This window comes from Lissotriton vulgaris, chromosome 1_1 (genome assembly GCF_964263255.1).
Source record: "Lissotriton vulgaris chromosome 1_1, aLisVul1.2, whole genome shotgun sequence".
In the NCBI taxonomy this organism is placed as follows: domain Eukaryota; kingdom Metazoa; phylum Chordata; class Amphibia; order Caudata; family Salamandridae; genus Lissotriton; species Lissotriton vulgaris.
In genome coordinates this window covers 1964195744-1964217481 of record NC_141685.1, presented here as the reverse complement: position 1 = coordinate 1964217481, position 21738 = coordinate 1964195744, and the positions used below count along the sequence as shown (strand labels likewise).

The 21738-nt window shown below is 46.2% G+C and overlaps 1 protein-coding gene across 1 annotated transcript in view; it reads left to right on the top strand.

Moving 5' to 3' along the window:
• Window positions 1-8329: 8329 nt before the first annotated feature.
• GRM3 (glutamate metabotropic receptor 3) overlaps window positions 8330-21738 on the top strand; it is a 1262213-nt gene continuing 1248804 nt past the window's right edge. The window contains exon 1 of the mRNA XM_086919750.1: window positions 8330-8889. The gene's annotated coding sequence lies outside the window, so the exon portion shown is untranslated. The remainder of the gene's footprint in view (window positions 8890-21738) is intronic.

The window sequence follows — 21738 nt, the reverse complement described above, 5'->3', positions numbered from 1 at the left end:
TTTTCTTGTTCTTTTTCGTGTATTTCTATTACTGCTTTTCTGATTTTCTTGTACATGCTTGCCAGTTTGTCATGTTTTCCCTCGGCTATATTTTGACCCCACTTGTTTAGTGCTTCCATCTCTTCCTGGTCTACTCCAGGCCTGTCTCGTTCTCTTATTAAGCAATTTATGAAAAAACGTAATATACAACCTTGAGTGTCTACTTTCTGGTGAGCCAGGGCCTCTTTAATACTTTCAGGATTCTCCCCAGTCTGGATAAAATGATATATTCTATCTAGGTGCTCTGTCATTCCTGGAAATAACACTAGGTAGTCTGCAACTTTTCGTATGCGTAGTGATGCTAACAACATTCTATCGTCTTTACCTGGTACTGGATCGTATCTGCAAATTGGAAGGGGTTCTTGGTGCCTTTAAGCATGTCCAAACGTGGTGTTTGGGGTGTATGTTGCTTCATTATGTCCCTAACGTTCAATCTGTGTGTTGGTGGCGGAGTCTGGAGACCTCCTGTCGCACCTCCTGTAGCGGAAGCTTGAAAATTGTATGTCTGTGGAGTCGGTGTCTGTACCTGAACTTGTCTCTTACTAGAATCAGGCGCAAACGGATTTGGAATATTAATCTTAGGTGTGGGAAGTGGTGGAGGTGGAGGAGCAGGTGGAGCAGACTGTTGAACGGGTGAGCTTTGTTGCGGTAATGGCGGGACATTATCTTGGAGTGCGTTGCCACCTCCGTCACCGTCAGTGGGCGGTACGTGGGCACGTGAATTGGTGATAGCGGGAGCTACATCGTCTAGATAGGAAGCAAGGAATATATCTTTAGTGGTCCTGTGACTTACTTTAGTCGGAACCAATGGCGGCGGCAGATCTTTCGGTATTTCTGAAGTGGCTTCAGGCAAACCCTCGGCCACAAAGTACATGCCATTTACAAGATTGTTTCGCATGCGGTCTACTTGTTCTGCTTTTACTCGGATCCCTTCATTAACTAATTCGTTTTCTCTGACTTTATCCGACTCTTCTCTATGTCTGTCTTCTTTTCGGAGTGCTTTTTCGGCACGTTTATGTGATTCTTTACGCCAAAATTCTATGGCGTCTTTCTGAGATTGTCTGGCTTTCTTTTTCCATAGCGCTTCTTCTACCTTCATGATGCACTCGGCATCCCATGTTCCTGTAACGGGCCATCTGTGTCTCTCTTCTAGGTGCTTGGTATAATCGGCCCATAAATCTAGGTACAGTATGGCATCTAAGCCATGCTTATGATACATAAAATTTCCAGGAGTGTCCCTAGGGGGGATAGGAATTTCTTCCTCTAGTATCCCCTTCCTAGTTCCTATCTGTCTTAATTTATTGAAAAACGGCATCTTGTTACTTAGTACTGGATACTCGATACTTGTTACTTACTCTGAACACAGCTAGTTACACAAAAACACAGTAATGTACATCAAACGATCACTCATACCACAACATTAATCACATGAAAAACATATTAAACACATATAACTACCCTTGATACTAGATGTACTGCTGAACAGTACAGATACACTGTTGAGAACAGTGCAAGAACTTGAATGCCTGATGTACTGCTAAACAGTACAGATACACTGTCTAAAACAGTGCAGACTGTGTTTGTGTACCCAAACCCGTCTTTACCGGATACATAATAATGCACCCGTCTAGATGCGTCCCCAGCAATGGTACTCACCGGGAAGCACGGAACAGAAGGCCTCGGAAAACTCGACTGGACTGGACCGGACTGGACTCGACTCGGCTCGATACGTGAATACTTCGGAACTGGTGGGCCTCTTGACACCTCGGACCTTGCTTCTTTCGGCTAGGCTCTGGTCGGGATCCTCCGCACTCCTCACCGCCTCGTCTGGGTGCTGATCGCAGTCTCCATCACCTCCGTAGGCCTGAGGGAGATACAGGAAATCCTGCGGGTACGCGTAATTGTCCGTCTTGACTTATGGCAGGGGGCAAAGGTTGCAACGCACCAACCGGCGCGTGAGGTGGGGGAGGGGTACCTGTTCGGGCGCCAAAATAATGTGGTAAATATTTAATTACCGTCCTAATTTCTATGCAGGTAAGTACTAAAAATAAAATAACTCAATCGGAAAGAAAGACACAGAGTCCGTGGTGTTAGAGTTCTTAGGGGTTTTATTCCTTAAAAAGGAATGGTTCTTGAACCGGATATCGGGTTCCTGACACCACTGGGGTTCAGGAAGGGATAGAGCAATGCTTTATTGACAATACATAACTTTTATACTCAAATCATATAATGGAAACCAATACAGTAGGCGTAACAGCTGAGAGAAACAAGATAAGAGCACACACGTGTTAGCAATACATAATCAAAAGGCGTGAACTAGGCGTGAACATAGAGGTGTGTGCTAGAAACGTCACATGAAAGTGTCACAAGTAGGTGGGTACATAGCAGAATCTGGCAATGTCAGCAGAAATCTGAGATCTGGATGCGCGCGCAGCTGCATGACGTGTGATTGACGTGGAGCTGGAGGGTGCAGGGGACTTGACATTTACACTAGCGGAAAGAGACAGAAGTCTGGCATGTCAGATCAACTCGTTCCTATATCATATCTGATATCTGTTGTTTGGGAACCATATTATCTAGAGGGAAAGGTCTCTTGGGCAGAGGCTATTCTATACTGACTGTGAGTGCGTGTATAAGCGTCTACGTGTCTGCATGAGATGCGAGGGGCATGGGCCTACCATGGTAACAGGAGCTATGAATTACTTGCACGGAGACAGTGAGGCCGGGCCCTTTGCTCTGCAGCTGGAAGGATGTTTACTTGAACTAGTAGGCAGGAATGTATTTCTGAGGAGCGGAGCAGATAATTCGAAGGTTGAATACAGTCTTGGCAGGCAACAGGCTGAGCTAAGCGCCGTTAGCCGCGCAGGGAGTAAGGTAGAGGTCACGGGTACAGAGGCAGGCCCAGGCTGAGGCATTTAGAGTCAGAAGGCAGGAAAAGGCTTGATGGCAGAATTCAGGGCCTACTTCGCCAGAGCTGAAAAACGTGTAAAGTACACCACATAAAGACGTTGGCAAGGCATACTTAGGAACGGAATATTCAACCCATTCAGGGTGGATCTGAAAGAGGACATGTTAACGTTGAACGCAAATGTATTTGCGTCTTCATAGCTGGCACAGGAGGGAAGTTACATGCACTTTAAGCTTGTACATGGAGACGGTGGGGTACACGTTAGGGAACATTTCTTGACCATAAAATTTATATTTCCTCAGAATAGGAAAAAAATGTAAACTTATACAAAAGTGTCAGTTTAACTTTGTGAACCAGGCCCTAAGGGGCCCGATTCTGATCTCATTTGGAAAGCATACCGAACTCCTCGTGTCTGGAATGTATTCTGTATGACTTGGATCGGGTGAGTCTGACCGAATGAGTATGATGCATTTGAATGCATCTGGACACAATTTGGTCGGACTCCTGTTGCCTTCAATAGAAGCCTGTGTACCGAACGCATACACAGGGTCGCATTGACAGAATGGGTGCTTGGGTAAAATCGTGCACACTGTGGCGGGCACACCTTGGTGCCTGCCTCACTGTGCATGGTTGGGAAGAGGGGTCCCATATGTACCCCCAGATGCCCGATTTGGAAGGCCTTGGGGGAAGAGGGGCCTGTTACAGGCCCCTAAATACCAATTCTGGAAGCCTTTTCGATCCAGTCAAACCAAATCGGAAAGGTTGTCCAAATCGTTCATAGTACTTGCTCGCTCAGAAAACCGAGTCCATAGAGCTGTACGAATTGACTCTGGAAGGCTCTCTCTCCCCCCAGTGTCTTCCGGAACCGATTCGGTCAACGCTAATGTTTTCCAGGCATCATACTTGGTCGTTCGGATCTGTGAACGATTGAGTCTGGAACAAGGACTCTGGATCGGTTTAGCCAATTTGGAACCCTTCCAAACGAGATCTGATTCAGCCCCTTAGTCTTTAAAAAACTGTCTGTGATTTCTTGCTATCTTATATGTGTAAGAAATTGGCTTATTAATTAAGAAGGGATAGAGACCGACTCAAATATTTGAATCCTTGCTAGGGTGAACCGGAAAAGTCATTAAATAAACCTATTTTTAACCCTCTGTTTGCTTGGCATTGGCACAAAGCCAGTCACACTTAACTTAGAGGCAACCTGTAAAGTATGTATGCAGCACTTAAACAGTAACAAAGCGAAAACATAACCCAAGAAAAACGTCAAACAAATTTAGAACTAAAGGGTAGATATTAAAAATAACTATTATTACTCCAAAATGATTTAAATCAAATAAGTAGAACCGGTGTTATGGATTCTTAATGTTTCCGGTGAAATTAGCACAAAAAAACACAAAGGGCATTTACGGTTCTATGATGAAAATCAAAAGTTCAGGCCGACCCCAATTGAGCGCGGGTCAAATACAGAGACCAGGTTCATTAGGGTAGAAGCTTTACCTTCTGCTCAGACCAGTTGCACACAAGGAACTTCAGCCTAAGCTTCACATTGATGGGAGCTGCAAGGAGGTGCCCTCAGCTCAATGAACAGCTCCCCGTTGAAGTTTTGCATCAACTGGAGTCCCGAGAAGTTAATTATCAGTGCAAAGAGCAGGTCGCCTCAGGAGATTCGTATTGTTGGGTGACACAGACTGTCGTTATTGATGCAAAGGGCCCAGAACTACTGGGTTTTCATCTGGAGTGCAATTTTGAAGTAGGGGGAGTGCACTATGACACCAGCTAAGGTTATAGGACCTGGTAAGGCAAATCTTGGGGGTCAGGAATCACTTTAGCAGGGGCCAGCAGCAGGGTCAAGCCAGGTCTATGCAGGTCGAGTTGGTGCCGGGTAGTTGCAGGAAAGGCTACTAGAAGCTTGTTGTGTCCCTGTAGCTCAAACAGGAGGTCACCCAACAGACCCTAAGAGTCAGTCAGTCAGTCAAAGAACTTTATTCGGTTAATTAAAACCATAAAAGCACAATATAATTCATGAAGCAAGGTTAAAAAACAATTAAACAAGTATAAAAGTGATTGCATATTTAAAAAAGTTTTACAAAACAGTTTTCTTTAAAAGATAGATAGATATGTAGAGTACCCGTTTCAGTATATGTAGAACATTCCCACCGAGTTCTTTTACAGGTATCAGGTTTGGTGGTTAATTATTGGGGCAATTCTTGATTTATTTTGTCTAGCGGCTGCTACCAAAAAACAGGCTACACCATATGTGACTTGAACCGAATTCAGCATCTGTAGGTATAATAGAGCTGGCCGTACCTGGACAAAGTTTAAGTCTGTCCGGATAGGGACAAGAAATTTTTTACGGGCCGCCGAATAATGTTCACAGAGCATGACTAGGTGCAAAGTGTCCTGTGTGGAAAAACAATCGCAAGTGCAGGGTTGGGAGTTTTCTGGGATACCCCACTTTGTATACGAGCCGAGAACAAGATGTATCAGGTTGAACCTGAACCTTATGAGTAGGAAACGATGGTAAGGTTTGGTTACATATTTTAGATAAGGTTCCATAGCCATGGTCGACGAAAGTTGGAAAAGTGTTCTTACCATTGGCTTACAAAGTTCAGCCGTTTCCCTCTCACACTCCAACAAATTTCGAAAATGCTGCTTGACCCACCTTACATCCTCTTTTTTAAGATTCTGTGGAAGAGAGTACATATCCGGGCGCCCTAGCTTCACGCATGCCGCTCTAACATACGCCAGCCACGGTATGTTGTCTGATTTTTCCTGAGACATACAGTCTTTGAGGATGCAATGATTCAATGTAATCTCCTCATTTGTCCAGGTTTTAATCCAGCATAACAGAGGGGACATTTTTAGGAGATCAGTGACGTATCCCAAGCCTATTTCGTTATGGATTGAGTATGTAGGAGATGATTTCGGGAGTGATAACAAGGCTCGTATAAAATTGTTTTCTGCAATTTGGATACCTGGGGCTGAAACGTAGCCCCAAATGTCTGCCCCATAGGATGCAATTGCCACACATTTGGCTCTATAAATACGTGCCATAGCTTCCATAGGTCTCGAGCCCAATCTTTTAGAAAAATGCAGAAGGGCTGTAGTGGATCTGGTAACTCCGTTCTCCTTTAGTTTCAATTGGGCACCCCTAAGAGTCATTTCTGGGATCCTGGGTTCAAGTCAAGCAGGTCCAATCTTCCTATTTCAGACAGCAGGGCAGTCCTTCTACTGAATCTTCCACAAGATCATGAGTGTTCTGATGAGAGGTTCCAAAGGTGTCAAATTTTTACCTGGGGCCAGCATTTGTGTGGGGAAAATCTCTTGCCTAATCCCCAACTGGTCTGGTCAGTTCTTCCCCTTCCCCTCAGTGTGGCTCCAAACTGTCCAGGATGGCAACGCCATTAGCAAGCCTGGTGTCAAATTATTTTGTGTGTGCTGCAGGGCTGGTCCTTCAAAGTGCAATCAGGACAAGGCACAGCTCCTTCTCAGTCACCCTGTCAGGAAGCCTCACTCCCTTCACACCTAGTTCCCTTTTGTCCCCTTAGCAAACACACTGAAAAGGGTCCTGCATCCTCTGTCTGCCATTTAAAATGCCTCCTTATTGGCAGGTGTTCACTCTAACGGGGTATAGACCCTTAGTCCCCCCATTACATGTTTAGTTCAAAGAAACAAAGCAGTGTCTCCCCTTTTGTCAGTAAAGCTTGCTCCAATCCATATATGTATTGCTCCCTTTTGTCTCCATGTCTGGACGGAGTACACAACCCACAACAGTACAGAATTGTACAGTGATGTTAAGCTGTAGATTGGCAGGAAGGCACATTTGGTTTGGGCAAAAAAATGCCAAATTCTAAAAATTTTCAGAATAGTTACTTAAAATCTGACTTACCATTGAATAGGATTTTAAATTACATTTCACATTAGTGCAAAAAGCATTTCTCTATCTGTCCCCAAATTGAAGTTATCACAAATTAAGTTTAATGGGGTAGGCCAGTGTTATTCTATGGTAGAGATAGTCTTACAACAGTGAACAATCACTCAAGGAGTTTTTCACTTTCAGCACACATGTAAAACTTAATCACAGTTGTCCTACATTTGAAATATCATGCACCCTGCCCTATGAGCCTTTAGGCACTTATGTTGGGGGTGACTTCTAAGTATTAAAATGAAGGTATTGTCCTGGAAAAAAGGTTTATTTTGCCTGGTCAAAGGCTAGTTTAACCCCTTCACTGCGGCGGCTATTCCGCCGCAGTGCTAAGGGGGTGGGGCGGCCGCGCGGCGGCCGCATGCTGGTGACGGAACCGCTCCGTCACCAGCGTCGGTGGCGCTGTACTTATGACGGAGCGGTTCCGTCATGGCCCGCCCCGCTCAATGGATCGCTCAGCGCAGGCGCGGAATTCACGCCGCGCAGGCGCTCCGAGCGGGCCATGACGGAACCGCTCCATCATCAGCACAGCGCCACCGCAGCTGATGACGGAGCTGTTCCGTCATCAGCAGGCAAGGGGTTAAAACTGCACTACAAGCTGCATTGGCAGGCTTGAGACATGTTTTACAGTGCTAATTTAGTGGATGGGACATAGTATTGCAGCCCATTATAGAATGTAATTTACCGGCCTTGGGTACATTTAAGTAAATTAATTGTGTCAATTTGGTGTATGGTAATTTTACCAGTGGTTAGCAGGGGGAAAGTGCACCGAATCCTAATGTAAACAAAAACAAGTTCAGTAAAAAAGAGGAGAGCGAAGGCAAAACGTCTGGGGGAATACCAAGCCAAAGAAGACAGGAATAACATAGCCTTTTTCTCTGTTCACGACCTACCAGTAACGCTTGGGATCATCTGTTCGATGAGACTGTTATGAAAACAGACAGGGTAGTGCTGCTGCAGATTTTTTGTTAGAATGGCAGAATCCATTCAAGCATTGGCTATTACTTCTGCACTACTGACTTTTACCACTGTGTTTTGCAGCGTTTTACTCACTATATTGTCAATGATTTCCGCTATACATGATATGCCAGAATCTAGTCTCAAAGCATACATGACGATCACGGGACCGGACTATGCTATTTCATGCGTGTACGTTTAAATACCAGTGCGTACCGTTTGCAGTACCGCAACCAGCCCTTTGTCTGCCTGCATGCATCGGAACGTCTGCTATGCAGCCGCATCCTCGGGAAAGAGTAAAGCATTCTACAGGGACATCGGAAACAAGAAACGAAGGGGCGGGGCTTAGCCTCCGAGCGCCGTCCAATCACTGCTATTAGTAGCAGCTACCCCAGCAAGATTGATTATCGTTGCTAGGAGACAGCAGCGTCTCCAGACAGGACCTGGGGACCGCTCGCTGGATCTTTGCACCATTCATCGTGGGATGAATGCAGGAGCAGAAAGTGGATGTTCTCTCACTGAGGCACAGCATGGGATCAAGGGACTATAGTAAGGACTAATTGTCAGTCGGGGCTGCCGGGCACTCCACGGCCAAAAGAGGCTTCAAAGTTCGACCAAGAGCGCAAAAGAGGGGAGAAGTTCAACGTCTTAAGTGAAGGAGCTTCGTTCAGCTTCTGCGCCCTTCTCAACTTGCTTTAAATACTTTAATTAAAGAAACCTACCAAGAAGAGTTGCTTCACTGGGAACCTGAAAAGCAAATAGGAGACGAGAATCGATGTAGGACACGCGCGGTTATTAGAGTAAAAGCATAAACAAGCGAACATTGGATTTAAAGGAGGAAAGGTGGAATAACATAAATAATGTACCTTACAGCACAGCCGCGGGGAACCGGAGCGACCCCCACCCACACGGGTGACACACCACGGGAAGAAGGCGCGTGTTGGTGAAAGTGCTTGGAAGTTGCCTGGTTCGTGTCTAAACACACCAGCTTCTCAGCCGCAGCCCTCGAAGACACTCCAGGACGGTGATGTCCCCAGCTGCAGGTGACCACAGCACGGTAAGTTACCTATTTCTAATTTGGCTCGCGGTGGTTAGAGGTTTACGTCTGCTTCAGGACACACGGGAAGTACCAGTGCTGTCATAAAAAAAGGATAGCGTTGTTCAAGCTGTGCATGGTAGCCCGTGGTTGTGGCTGACTCAGGGTGAGCTTTGTAAAAGCAAATAAGTCACTGATAACAATCTTTGAATGAGCACTTCTTTAACTTTCCCCGACAGTGTGTTGTTAAGTGCGCCCTCACGTTGCTCTTTGTTATCGGCACCAGACGCCGCGAGCAGGCATGACACTGGTGTGAAATGATGTTGTTGTGTGCGCAGAGAACAGCGCTCGTGAAGTTATCGCCCTCCGTGCAGTGCCAAGTAGAGGGATGCGACGGTCTGCCGGCTGCAAGGGCGTCACGTGTGAAGCAGTGGTAGAGATTCCAATGATGCGATGTACAGTTTGACAGAGTTTGGTACAAAAATTAGAATTTTCATTGTTCTCGGCTTTCAGGATAAGCCAGTGTTCACATCTCACTGAATTCAAAGGGAAAATTAAAGTGTTGTGGGCTCCCCTGACCGACCCTCGAAACTCCGGGAAACAAAATAGAATTTTAATTTCGCCAAAATCCATTAGGGACCAGCTCAGAAGTAACTGGACATTAAACAGCCGCTAGGAGAGAGTGTGGGAGGTATTAGGCATCGAAGCTACAGCTTTAGAAAACGCCAACCAAGGTGAATACTGCATTGTTAACGCATCTGCGAGCCAGCACGGCCACGGGAAACCAACTGCGTACCATTGTTGAGAAGTAAAGCGCAATATTACTTTAAATATATTAATCCAAAACAAGAACGTTTGAGTTTCTATATCTCTTTATAAAATATTTATTCTTAAGATACATATGGACATGTGCAGGGTTTTTTTAAAACATACGATACATATGGATTGCTTTATTGATTAGTTCATTGAAGCTCATCGATCTCGAATTGATAGATTTCTTAATTGGCTGATTAGTGATCATCATAAGAGTTGAATTCCCTCAGTTGCCCGAGGCTACGCAAATTGGCACACTGGAAGAATGTAAGAATGTATTTAATTGTAGGGTGAACATATGACGTCATGGAACTGCAGGCTTACCTTTACATCTAACAGATGAGTACATTCTGGGAGCTAAAGTCTGGGTTATCTTCAATTGAACATCTTGGCTTAAGGAACTTTATAATGACTTGTAAATAGCGAACACCCAGCCTAGAAACATTGTTTACCGATTGCATGGAACATCTGATGGCACTAAAGTAAACATTTCTATAATAGTTGTCATACTTCTTTTGAAATGATTCTGTTGGTAGGCCAGTTTTGATTGACTGACGGGCATTTTCAACGAGTATGTGTTGTACAACCTTAATATCAATCAATAAGGTAAGCACATCTAAGACCTCATCAGGGCGGCGCGCCATGTTCTAATGCCGTTAACATTAATTATATTTCGTATCAACTTGGCTATTTTCGATGTACAGAGCCCGTTTTAAAGCCCCACATCTGCAGAAACCGCCGTACAGAGCCAGTTTTAAACCCTTAACCCCACATCTGCAGAAACCCCCAAGAGCTCCGCATCAGGTCTTAAAAGGCGCGTGTCCATGCGCAGCTCATTAGCTGTCACGATGGAGAGCAGGCGCACATTTTACTGACACGTGTCATCTAAATCTCCACGCTGCCCACTCAATCACATCAATTACAAAACCGAGACTCCGGCAGAAGCACTACCCAAAACCTCTTACTTTCGGGTTGTTATCGCCAAGCCTCAACGGGATACCCGGAGTTGCAGCGAGGAGCTCCCTCCCAGCAGTAGTCTACGCACACCGAGTCAGAAGTGCCATGACATACAGTCTGAGAAGGGAGTGAAACTGCTGCAGTCTCTCACGATGCTGCAAATCTGACAAGATTACAAACTAGACAAAGTGCACACTTGAAATAAACGATTCATAATTTTACAATTAATGAACATAAGAGTTGTCCCTAAACCAAATGATCATTTTATATATGACGCTTAAGATTTGTATAGCACGTGTTTAAGCATGGCTGTTTTTTGTACAGGGGATAATCTATGTATAGGGAAGTGAAGTTATTTCCCGAGGTTCACAAAATGTGGCTATTTGAGCACATTGAAATTAAAAACACAAAATTCTTGTTGCCATATTATCAGCAGTGACTGAGGGGTGCAACAGATATGCATGCTTGCTTTTGTACCCAGAGGCACCTTGGTATTACAGAAGGGGTTGCTGAAGCTGGTGTGGTACCATGTAACTGAGGAAACACTTTGCATCTACACCCACACCATGTTGTAGCAGGCACAGAGGCAAGGGAGGTGCCTGGAGGTGCACCGACTGGGCACAACACAGAGGTGGCAAAGACAGTTTGCTCCTGAGGACGCCCCTTAAAAGAGAGATGAGGAGGTCCCTTGGACTGTACCCTGTGGTCAGATGTTGCTGCCTATTTCACCCACTTACAGCACTGGACAGGTGGACCAGCTTCAAGCCAGACACAAGTTTACAGTTGCACTGGGAACAGAGCATTCATTGTGATAAGGTGCACTGACCTGATCTGCACCATTGATTTGACAAAGAATTATAAAGAGGACCAGACTGTCTTATCTGTGCTATGGCTAGATTAGCATTGTGGAGCTTTGAAAAGGGTTTTACTTAATATAGAGGCAGTTCTCATTCTCCATTTCAAAATGGTCACTCATGATTTGAATAAAACAAGCGAACTATAAAACATGAGGTGACCACCTGAGAGGGGACAACCCACAGTTGGTACTTCCATACTAACTTTCAAACATATAACCACCATTTCCAGGTGGTACGGTTAAACACATCAATCAAAACATATACAAACCTCAACCTTATTCTAAAAAAACAATAATATTATTCTATATTGCTAAGAATCTTTGGACCAACTATCTATGGAGGCAAGTGCGCCTGCACACAAAATATCACACCAAGATGATTTACTTTAGCACTCTTCTCATTTATAAATAACATTCATTAATTACAGATAGTTTCTACAGGCTCACTTTGTATTCTAAGTGCCTAGTTTATGCATTTCACCCAAGTTATGATTGAGGACACATCCAAATTTGAGCCAACATCCTGCTAACCTTAGTGTACGGGAAACGGTCACAATTATGGGAGCACTAGACCGCAGCATCATTGTAATCTCAGTAGACATTGCATCTCACGGAACGCTTCACACAGATGCCACCCTGTCATTGAACCTAAAGAGCCTAAATGCAAATAATTTGCTATCATGTTACCATCGTCAAGTTGTACTCCATAGGCTGAACTAATAAAGCCAGGATGGCACACATAGCAAGTGGGTGGTACGTGTCATTGTAACATTGCTGAAGAAAACATCTGGTACTTCTTTAGGTCTTGTACCAGATAATAGGTCAAAACAGGTGCAGAATTTCATACTCAAGATAAGATGTATTAAATTAACTTCTTTGTTTTGGTGACGGTAACTGGCAACTGCATTGTAATATATTGTGTTTTCACTGACAACAAGCATTGGCAAAGCCAATAGGTCTGGCATTGTCCCCCAGTCACCTATCAATTATTGGTTTGTTCAGTCATGGTTTAAGTCAATCATGCCAGCATTGGCTGCAAGTTTATTGCCTTCAGAACAGAAGAAAGAGAAATAATGAAGGGTAAGGAGAAGGAGAGAGAGAAAGAAAGTGAAGTAAATAATGAAGGAAAGCAAGAAGGAGGAAAGAAAGAGCAAGAAAAGGAAAGAAATATAAATAGACAGAAGGAAAGAAATAGAAAGAGAAGAAAAGAGACAAGAAAAGAGAGAAGGGAAGAAAGAAAGAAAAGAAAGAAAGAAAAAGAAAGAAAGAAAGAAAGAAAGAAAGAAAAAAAGAAAGAAAGAAAGAAAGAAAGAAAGAAAGAAAGAAAGAAAGAAAGAAAGAAAGAAAGAAAAAGAAAAATGCAAGAATTAATGAAGGTGAAAGAAAAAAGAAAAAAAGAAAAATGTATGAACTAGATAGAAAGAGAGACAAGGAAAGAAAAATAAAGAAAAAAGAAGGAAACAAAAGAAGAAAAAAGAAAGAAAAGAAAGAATACAAGCATAAAAAAGAAGGAAATAAAGGAGAGGAAAAAAAAGTAAAAAGAGGATAATTTAATACAGAACAATTTCAAATGGACACAATCTGATCTGGTATGGTATACAATAGCATCTGTCAGATAAGCAAATCACTCCAAAAGGTATTTACAATAGCATTGGCAGGAGATGGAATCTGATAAAGATGAAATGTGCATCAGAAGTGTCCTGCTATCACATCAAGCTCTTTACACAAACGCAACACGGAAGTAATTATCATAAAGAGAAAACAAAAACACGGCCACTGAAGGGAAGTAGGTTGTGTGCAGATGTGCTCCTTGTGAGAGAGCCAAATGTAGTCGCTAAAAGTGAAGTTAACCAGTGGCATAAGTAAGCTGACCCTATGTTGTATGCTGTAGTGGTCAGAAGCAAAATGTGGATGACACAATGGCATACCAATAGATGAAGAGAGGTGGCTGAAAGCCCCTTTAAGTAAGAATATTATACATATTGTAGTAGAATCAAAATGTCTTGGCTAGGACCGGACCTGAAAGGATATGTGTGCACTATATAGCAAGGGGTGCCTTCCACCATTTATCCCTATTTCATAGATAGGAAGTAATAGACATTTTTCTCTATTTGTCACATATTCACATTAGGCCACTTAACGTCCTGATGAGACTATCTTAAGGAGTTATGATTGGGTTGAAACATGTTATTTACAGATGAGTCTGAATACCTACATCACTGTATATGGAGAACTAACCAATGGACACAACTATGTAGGAAAGTCATCCTTCTTGCCCCGACCCCCCCCATTTTTAACTGATGCTGGGGAGGACTCTGAAAGTGCCCTAGGCTCTGCTACCAGGACAGGCCAGTCCTTTGTCCTCTAAAGGTATATCATAATTGGTACAATTCTACTTGGCAAAGACAACCTACCTGTAAGTCCCTAGTACATGGTAGGACATGTAGGTTTAGAGACCTCAATGGACGTAATACACTTAAGGGTGCGATGATGTAGTGGCTGGTGTCATTTTAAAGCCAGGCCTGCCTGGCTTTAAAATAAAACTATGTCCAAATTCGACTTTGGAATTAAAGTACTTTTTGCAAAGTTGTTCAGCAAAGCTCCAGGAGTGCTCACAAATCGCCCTGACTGTGCTCGTTTTTACCACTGAATGCTCCGGAGCACCTCACTCTCGATGTCCAGGGCAAAGGCTTCCAGAGGTTCAGCAAGCAATAGTGCTGCAGCAGGCTGTCATCGTCAAATTAAATGCTGGATCTGAGGGACCCAACAACTCATCATCAAGAGAAAAGTTCAAAGAAAAAGACTAAATCCGAAGGTAAACTTTTGACCAGGACCTAGCCCTTAGCCTATTTGACACGTGTGCCATCGGGGTCAGCCTAAAACTTTCGATTTGTCCCGGTTCAGTGAGACCAAATATCCACGAGTGGTACTTTAAGCTTTTGGGTACTAGTATGCACAATTTTAATCTTTAGAAATTCATACCTCCGGTTCCATACATTGGATTTCTTTTTGTTTTTCTGTTGTTTGAAGATAAAATGATGCTAAATTGGTGTTGGATTTATATTATGTTGTGTCTTTTACATATTTACTGTTTTGATGCTATTAAATGCTTTACACATACTTGATTAAGCCTGACTGCGTGTTTGCTAAGCTACCAGGGGTTGACCAAGGATTAATTCATTGAGACTTGACTAGCCATATCAGTGACTGTGGTATTACTACTAGTTCATGACATAACCCCTTGTATGCAAAATGGTATCCGCATCAAATGGTGTGGAGATAATTCAGAGAAGCTCAGCCGTAAAATTGTGGGAGCTGGGTCCGAAGTGATACTCAACTGTCTTGACTATGATGCCACCCCCCGGCGCATTATTGATGATTTCGAGAAACTTGGCACTATAATTAAACGGTCCCTTACCATCAACAAGAGCATATCTAAGAGGGTAGCTGTGGGCTGGTTCGACAGTGCCTGCACAAAATCCTTACAAGAATTAAAGAGGGCCCTGTAGAGACCACCCAGAGATAGGGAGGCCATTACACTCCTCAGGTCGACCTATAAACAGCAGCTTCTCTGCAGAAAACAGGAGTTAAGGGAGCAAGCCTGGGATAACTTGACCAAAGCGGCGGAGCTGCGCGACAGTAAGATCTTTTGGAGCACGGTCAATAGCCCCTTCCTTCAAAAGGAAGAATTCCCAGTTTTAACAGCCCAAGTTAGCGAGGATAGCTGGGTTCAATATTTTACAGGAATCTTTGATCCGGCCAGGGAGGCACTTGATAGCCATACCGCAGAATCTATTGCACCTAAGATACCCCTGGGGATTACCCTCCAAGAAGTAGACATTGCCATCAGCAAGAGCAAAGGGGGGAAGGTACCGGGCCCGGATGGAGTCCCGGTCGACCTGTACAAATCCGATCTGGTTCTGTGGAGTCCACTCCTGACCCAGGTGTTTAATGCATCCGTTAGTGATAGTACACATCTACCTGGAGTGAATCCATAATTCTGCCGATCTACAAGAAGGGAGATAGAGGAAAGGCTAAGAACTACCGCCCTATCTCCCTTCTGGATTCCTCACTTAAAATCATGAGCAGGGTCCTACTAGCGCGATTGGAGGAATGGGCAGAGGACAATAAAATCCTTGCAGATTCACAATTTGGTTTCCGCAAGGGCCTTGGGACAATTGAGCAGTGCACCAACCTTGATCTTATCATAGGGAAATAAACTAAAGCAAAACAGGGCTCATTATTCCTTTGCTTTGCAGATCTTTCAAGTGCTTTTGATCTGGTGGACCATAACCTCTTATGGTCCACCCTTCTTGAAATGGGAGCCCCGACTGCAATAATTTACTTCCTGGCCAGACTCTTTAACAAGCTGTCAGCACAGATTCGCGTTGGCCAGGCAGGGGAATGCACTAAGAAGATCAGGGTTAAATTCGGTATAAGGCAAGGTTGTGTGCTGGCCCCATTACTTTTCTCCCTTTTTAGGTTTCGCTGGTGAGCGGAGCCGATTAGGCTCCGCCTCCAGAGAAATCTAATGAGTATAGTAAGCACTATGGAAGACGCCCCCCCGTCCGATTGGCTAGCTCCATAAACGGAGCCTAGCCATTGGACGAGGGGCCTGTCCGTCAATGCCGGACCAGACACGGGGGCGTTCCCGACATTCTTTGGCTTTTGCCGACGTCACGGGACGCCGGGAACGCCCCCGTGTCTGGTCCGGCCGTGCTTGCTGCTGTCCTCCCTCCTCCCGCCGTCCCCACGTTTCCCTCCTCCCTCCCGACGTCCGTGTCCTTTCCCGCCCCCCTCGTCCTCTCCCGCCCCCCTCGTCCTCTCCCGCCCGCCCCCCTCGTCCTCTCCGAGGTTTCTGCGATGTTTCTTCAGCCGGCCGGCCGGCCAGCCAATCCTAGCGCGGCCGGCCGGAAGTGCCCGCCCCCCGCCGCCCAGGGGAAGAAGGAAGACGGCGGCCCACAACAAGTATGGCGGCCCACGCGGGGCTCCCGTGGCCTGCCTGGAGGGAGCCCCGGAAGAAGCGGAGGACGTTGCCGGGCAGGACAGCTGCAGCCCCGCGCCTCCGCCCCCGGTGAGTGCTGTGTTGCGTGGCTCCGCACGCAGGGTGCAACGGCTGCTGCAGCGCACGGATCACCTGGTCCTGGACGCGATGGCGATGGGAGGGAGCCCAGACAAGACTGTCGTAGACCCGCTTCAGTGCCTGTCAACAGTCTCGTGAACCCCCCTTCTCACAGAATATAATAGTTTAGACTAAAGCCTGGTGCGGGCTGCGCGGGAGCGGGAAGGTGGGGGGCGGAGGGTGGGGGTGGGGGTGGGGGGCGCAGTGGTGTTGGGCTTCGTTGAGCGCTGCCTGCTCTCTTCTGCAGAGTGGTGTCTCGGAGCCGTGTGTGGAGCCCGCTCTACCGTCTGGTGAATGCCAATGACACAGGACTGCTGAGCCACTCTGCTCCCTGGTCCGACCCCAGACGTCCCCTTGTCTGCCGCTCCCAGACCCTCTCTTCGCCAGTGCGGCTCCTGGAGTCCGAGGCAGCCTGGACAAATGGTGAGTCTGCGTCCGAACCGCGCGCGACGTCCTTGCCCCAGACCCTGCGTGCGGCGGTGGGGGAGGGGCAGGGATGGAGGGCGAAGTGCGTGGAAAGCCATGTACACAGCACTGTGTGGAGAGATGCCCTACGCTCAGAGCGGCGGTGCGAGGTGGTGGGCAGGGCGTGAAGGAGGCAACCTGTCCACCCCTGATCGAGCGGATATGAAAGAGAGCAGTGGACACCGATAATAAAGAAGGCTGGAGAAGGAACCAGAGAAGGTATTCTTGGGCCTCACAGAAGGCACTTCGAACTAATTGCAGTAGGAATGGAACTAGCCAAGATGTTTGTCCCACACCTAATGGTCAGAGCACAAATTAAAGAGTTAAAACGTACTAGAGAACTATGCACGGGGGAGGGGTGACCATGGCAAATTCATTGACCCTAAAGTGGTCAAGTGACATCCAGCCATTCACCTGGGAGAGAGTGTTGCTAGAAGATTGCCTAGGACCAAGTATACTTGGAGGTGTGGGGTCTTATGGTTAGTCACTGACACCACGGATCTGGTAATTTGGGACCTAGTCTCTAGAGTTTAGAAATGGTTGAGTGCATATTTAAAATTAAGCCATTAAAATGTGTTCCTATTCTCTTTAATAGTTACTCGGACCCTTTGCTTTGATGGTAGTAATGTTTTGCTAACGTCTTCATGGAGATACTGTTTGTAGGAAGCCAGATTTACCAGCCAGTGGCGAAATCCTACCACCACGTGCAAAATTAGCTTCTAGTTAGGCAACCACTGCTTCTCTAAGTCGGCCTCATCTACCTCTTAGTAGCGCAGGACCTAGACATAAGACAACTTCCGAGAGTGTGTGTTAATTGGTAACAGTACTGCCACAACATTTGCATCAAGAAACAACTTAGTTAGGCCCCCCAGACCAATAAAAAGCTTTTATGATTAAAATAAGGCCTAAATGGCAAAAATAGCTTCCACATGGCTCCTCAGTGCGGCATGGACAGTAGATGAAAGCTACTGTGCAGTACTCACAAGTGGGCACTGTAGGCGTCTTCTCAGTTCAGTCAAACAACACGACTCCAAGCTGCCTTTAGCCTTCATTCATGTTGGAAAGGCTAGATGGGAGTCAGTTGTTTTGTACAGCTAAGCACAGTTTCCAGCTTCCAAGCGTCAGTTAAGGTAGGGATATCTTTGGCTTGCACGTCCACAGAAAACAGTCTCTCTGGTTGTTTTATGCCAGTCGGAAAACCCCTCAACCTCCTTCTCATATTCTGTGCTCCCAGCCCAGTCTTTGCGGTTGAGTATAAGGTAGCTTTTTCACTCACTTTCCAGTTATAAAAACAAGGCTGCAAGTTCAGTGCCAGACCCGTTGTAACTCGTTTGCTTAAAACCAAGAGTCCTTCGGTGCTCTGATGGTTACCCAGTTGAGACAAAAGGGAAATCAGTCTTGATACGGAGGCTTTTGTAGAATAAAACACATTCCTACCCACTGCAAGCATATTGGATCTGTTCCCAAGTCTTGCACCATGCAAACATGTATGGATCTGTCTGTTTCTTTAGACTTACAGCTGTGTTCCAATCTGGTCTCAGTAGCTATCCAACTCCACACAAGCTTCACCCTTAACTTCAGAGTTTTCCAGGCTGTCAAGCAAAGGACAGGCAGCAGCACACATACCTCCAGTTCAATACAATCCTCACTGAAACACCAACAGACACAGCACTTAGCAGCGGTTAAGGAGGAACGCCCTGTGGTATTTTCCCGCACCTATAATGTACAACAGTCTTCTTTACAGAGCAAAGACCTGGCTACCTCAGTGGCCAGTCCAAGCTCTTTGAATGTTTACACTAGTAACATTAAACAAGCATTAGCAATGCAATAGATCTTGCATTTGTGAAAGTTACAACTTTTGGTGTTGAAAAAGACAATGTTTTTAAACTTTTTTTATATGCAGTGGAGTGATGATATTTGCATAGTGTTATTGGCATTTCTATGACCTCGTGGCGCTGGAGAACCTGAAAATTGGAAATAGGATATGAGGGAGGGGAAACATTTGTAAAATGCTGGCTGGAAAACAAATTGCTTGGGTAAAGGGCTGCAAGTGAGAGCGTGTAAATCCATAAATTGCGCGTAGGAATGGGAGTTAGGAAAGCTGCTGCATAATGTAAAATTAACGTTAGGCTCCTCCTCCAGAGAAATCTGTAGTTTCTAGTATGGGTGACTTGAACACGCCTCTCTGCTTCATTGGCTAGCTCCATAAATGGAGGCTAGCCATTGGAACAGAGAGGCGTCCGTCAATGCCGGACCAGACACGGGGGCGTTCCCGAGATTCTTTGGCTATTTCCATAGTGAGTTGTTGTAACTTCATTCATTTCATTGAGTGTTACTTCAGTATTACTGGTAAAAGTCATCATCACATCGATTATGTCAGGTTAAAGTAGATTAGCCTTGCCTTTTTATGCAATATTGGGCGCAAACTCTTAGTTAGCTTTTTTTATATCTACTATTTTTGGCAGCCTTGTCATTTGGAATAGAAATGCTTTGCAGGTGCGCATTAGCAGTATAGAGTAACTTGGATTTCTAAGGGCATTCAATGCAAATCATATCGTGAGATTGCAATGTCCGTCTGTCTGTGTGCCTGCGGTGATCGGCTGTCTGCCTGCCTGCAGTGTCTGTGGTCCGTCTGTCTGTGTGTGTGCCTGCAGTGTCCGTCTGTCTGTGTGCGTGCAGTGTCCGAGGTCCGTCTGTCTGTGTGCCTGCAGTCTCTGTCTGTCTGTGTGCCTGCAGTGTCTAACGTCCGTCTTTCTTTGTGTGTGCTGCAATGTCAGCCTGTCTGTTCGTTCCCCCAGCAAAAAAAAGTGAGCACCTACTGTCAAGGCAACTACAGTGTCATGGAGCAGCCCCTCTCCTATCTGTTCCTTCCTTCAACAAATCTCGCACCGGGTGAAACGCCGAAGATGCGCCACTCCGTGCCAGCAGGAATAAGAAACAACCCTTGTGTCTAGGTTTACAATGTCAACCGGCCAGGATACGGTGCCTGTCTGTGTGCCTGTAGTGTCCATCTGTCTGTGTGCCTGTAGTGTCCATCTGTCTGTGTGCCTGTAGTGTCCATCTGTCTGTGTGCCTGTAGTGTCCGTCTGTCTGTGTGCCTGTAGTGTCCATCTGTCTGTGTGCCTGTAGTGTCCGTCTGTCTGTGTGCCTGTAGTGTCCGTCTGTCTGTGTGCCTGTAGTGTCCATCTGTCTGTGTGCCTGTAGTGTCCCGCTGTCTGTGCGCCTGCAGTGTCCATCTGTCTGATTGCAATGTCCGTCTATCTGTGTGCCTGCGGTGATCGGCTGCCTGCCTGCCTGCAGTGTCCGTGGTCCGTCTGTCTGTGTGTGTGCCTGCAGTGTCCGTCTGTCTGTGTGCGTGCAATGTCAGCCTGTCTGTGTGTCTGCAGTGTCCGGGGTCCGTCTGTCTGTCTGTGTGCCTCCAGTGTCCGTCTATCTGTGTGCCTGCAGTCTCTGTCTGTCTGTGTGCCTGCAGTGTCTAAGGTCCGTCTTTCTGTGTGCGTGCTGCAATGTCAGCCTGTCTGTTCGTTCCCCCAGCAAAAAAAAGTGAGCAACCACTGTCAAGGAAACCACAGTGTCATGGAGCAGCCCCTCTCCTATCTGTTCCTTCCTTCAACAAATCTCGCACAGGGTGAAACGCCGAAGATGCACCACTCTGTGCCAGCAGGAATAAGAGGACTTTGCAAACAGCAAAAAAAATGGAGCACATTAAAACTTGGCTGCGCAGCCATGTAAGAGGCAGGGCATGTCTGCGCTTGTGCAAAGTAGTATATTATAACCAGCCACGTAAGAGGGCCGATCTGCGCTTGCGCAGAGTCCCCATCTCCAGACCTCACACGCGTCACCCAGCATCACAGGCACTGGTCACGCTCGAACCCACGCCATCTTAAACCTTTTCACCTAGGATCTCCGTGCAAACCAGAGCGCTCCACAGCCCGGGGATGAAGTGCTGTGTAAATGTCACAGTGCAGTACATGGTATAGGCCAATTCTACTACAGTACCTGCTTCAGTGCACACTTGCACTGAGAGCAACTGCTGTGCTGTGACAGCTGTGTGGGCGGATGGCTGTGAGAGCTGTGTGGGCTGTGAGAGCTGTGTGGGCTGTGAGAGCTGTGAGAGCTGTGTGGGCTGTGAGAGCTGTGTGGGCTGTGAGAGCTGTGTGGGCTGTGAGAGCTGTGTGGGCTGTGAGAGCTGTGTGGGCTGTGAGAGCTGTGTGGGCTGTGTGGTGAGGGCTGTGAGAGCTGTGAGGGCTGTGTGGGCTGAGAGAGCTGAGAGCTGTGTGGGCTGAGAGAGCTGAGAGCTGTGTGGGCTGAGAGAGCTGAGAGCTGTGTTGGGCTGAGAGCTGTGTGGGCTGTGAGGGCTGTGTGGGCTGAGAGAGCTGAGAGCTGTGTGGGCTGAGAGAGCTGAGAGCTGTGTTGGGCTGAGAGCTGTGTGGGCTGTGTTGGGCTGAGAGCTGTGTGGGCTGTGTTGGGCTGAGAGAGCTGTGTGGGCTGAGAGAGCTGTGTGGGCTGTGAGAGCTGTTGGCAATGTAAATAACAATGCCATTTATTTATAAGTAAAAAAAAAAGAAATGTCATGAGCAATGCCAATAACTCTAACTTTTCCAAAGGCGAAACCATTGCATTGTAAATGCTTGTTATAAACTCTATGGAGTCAGAA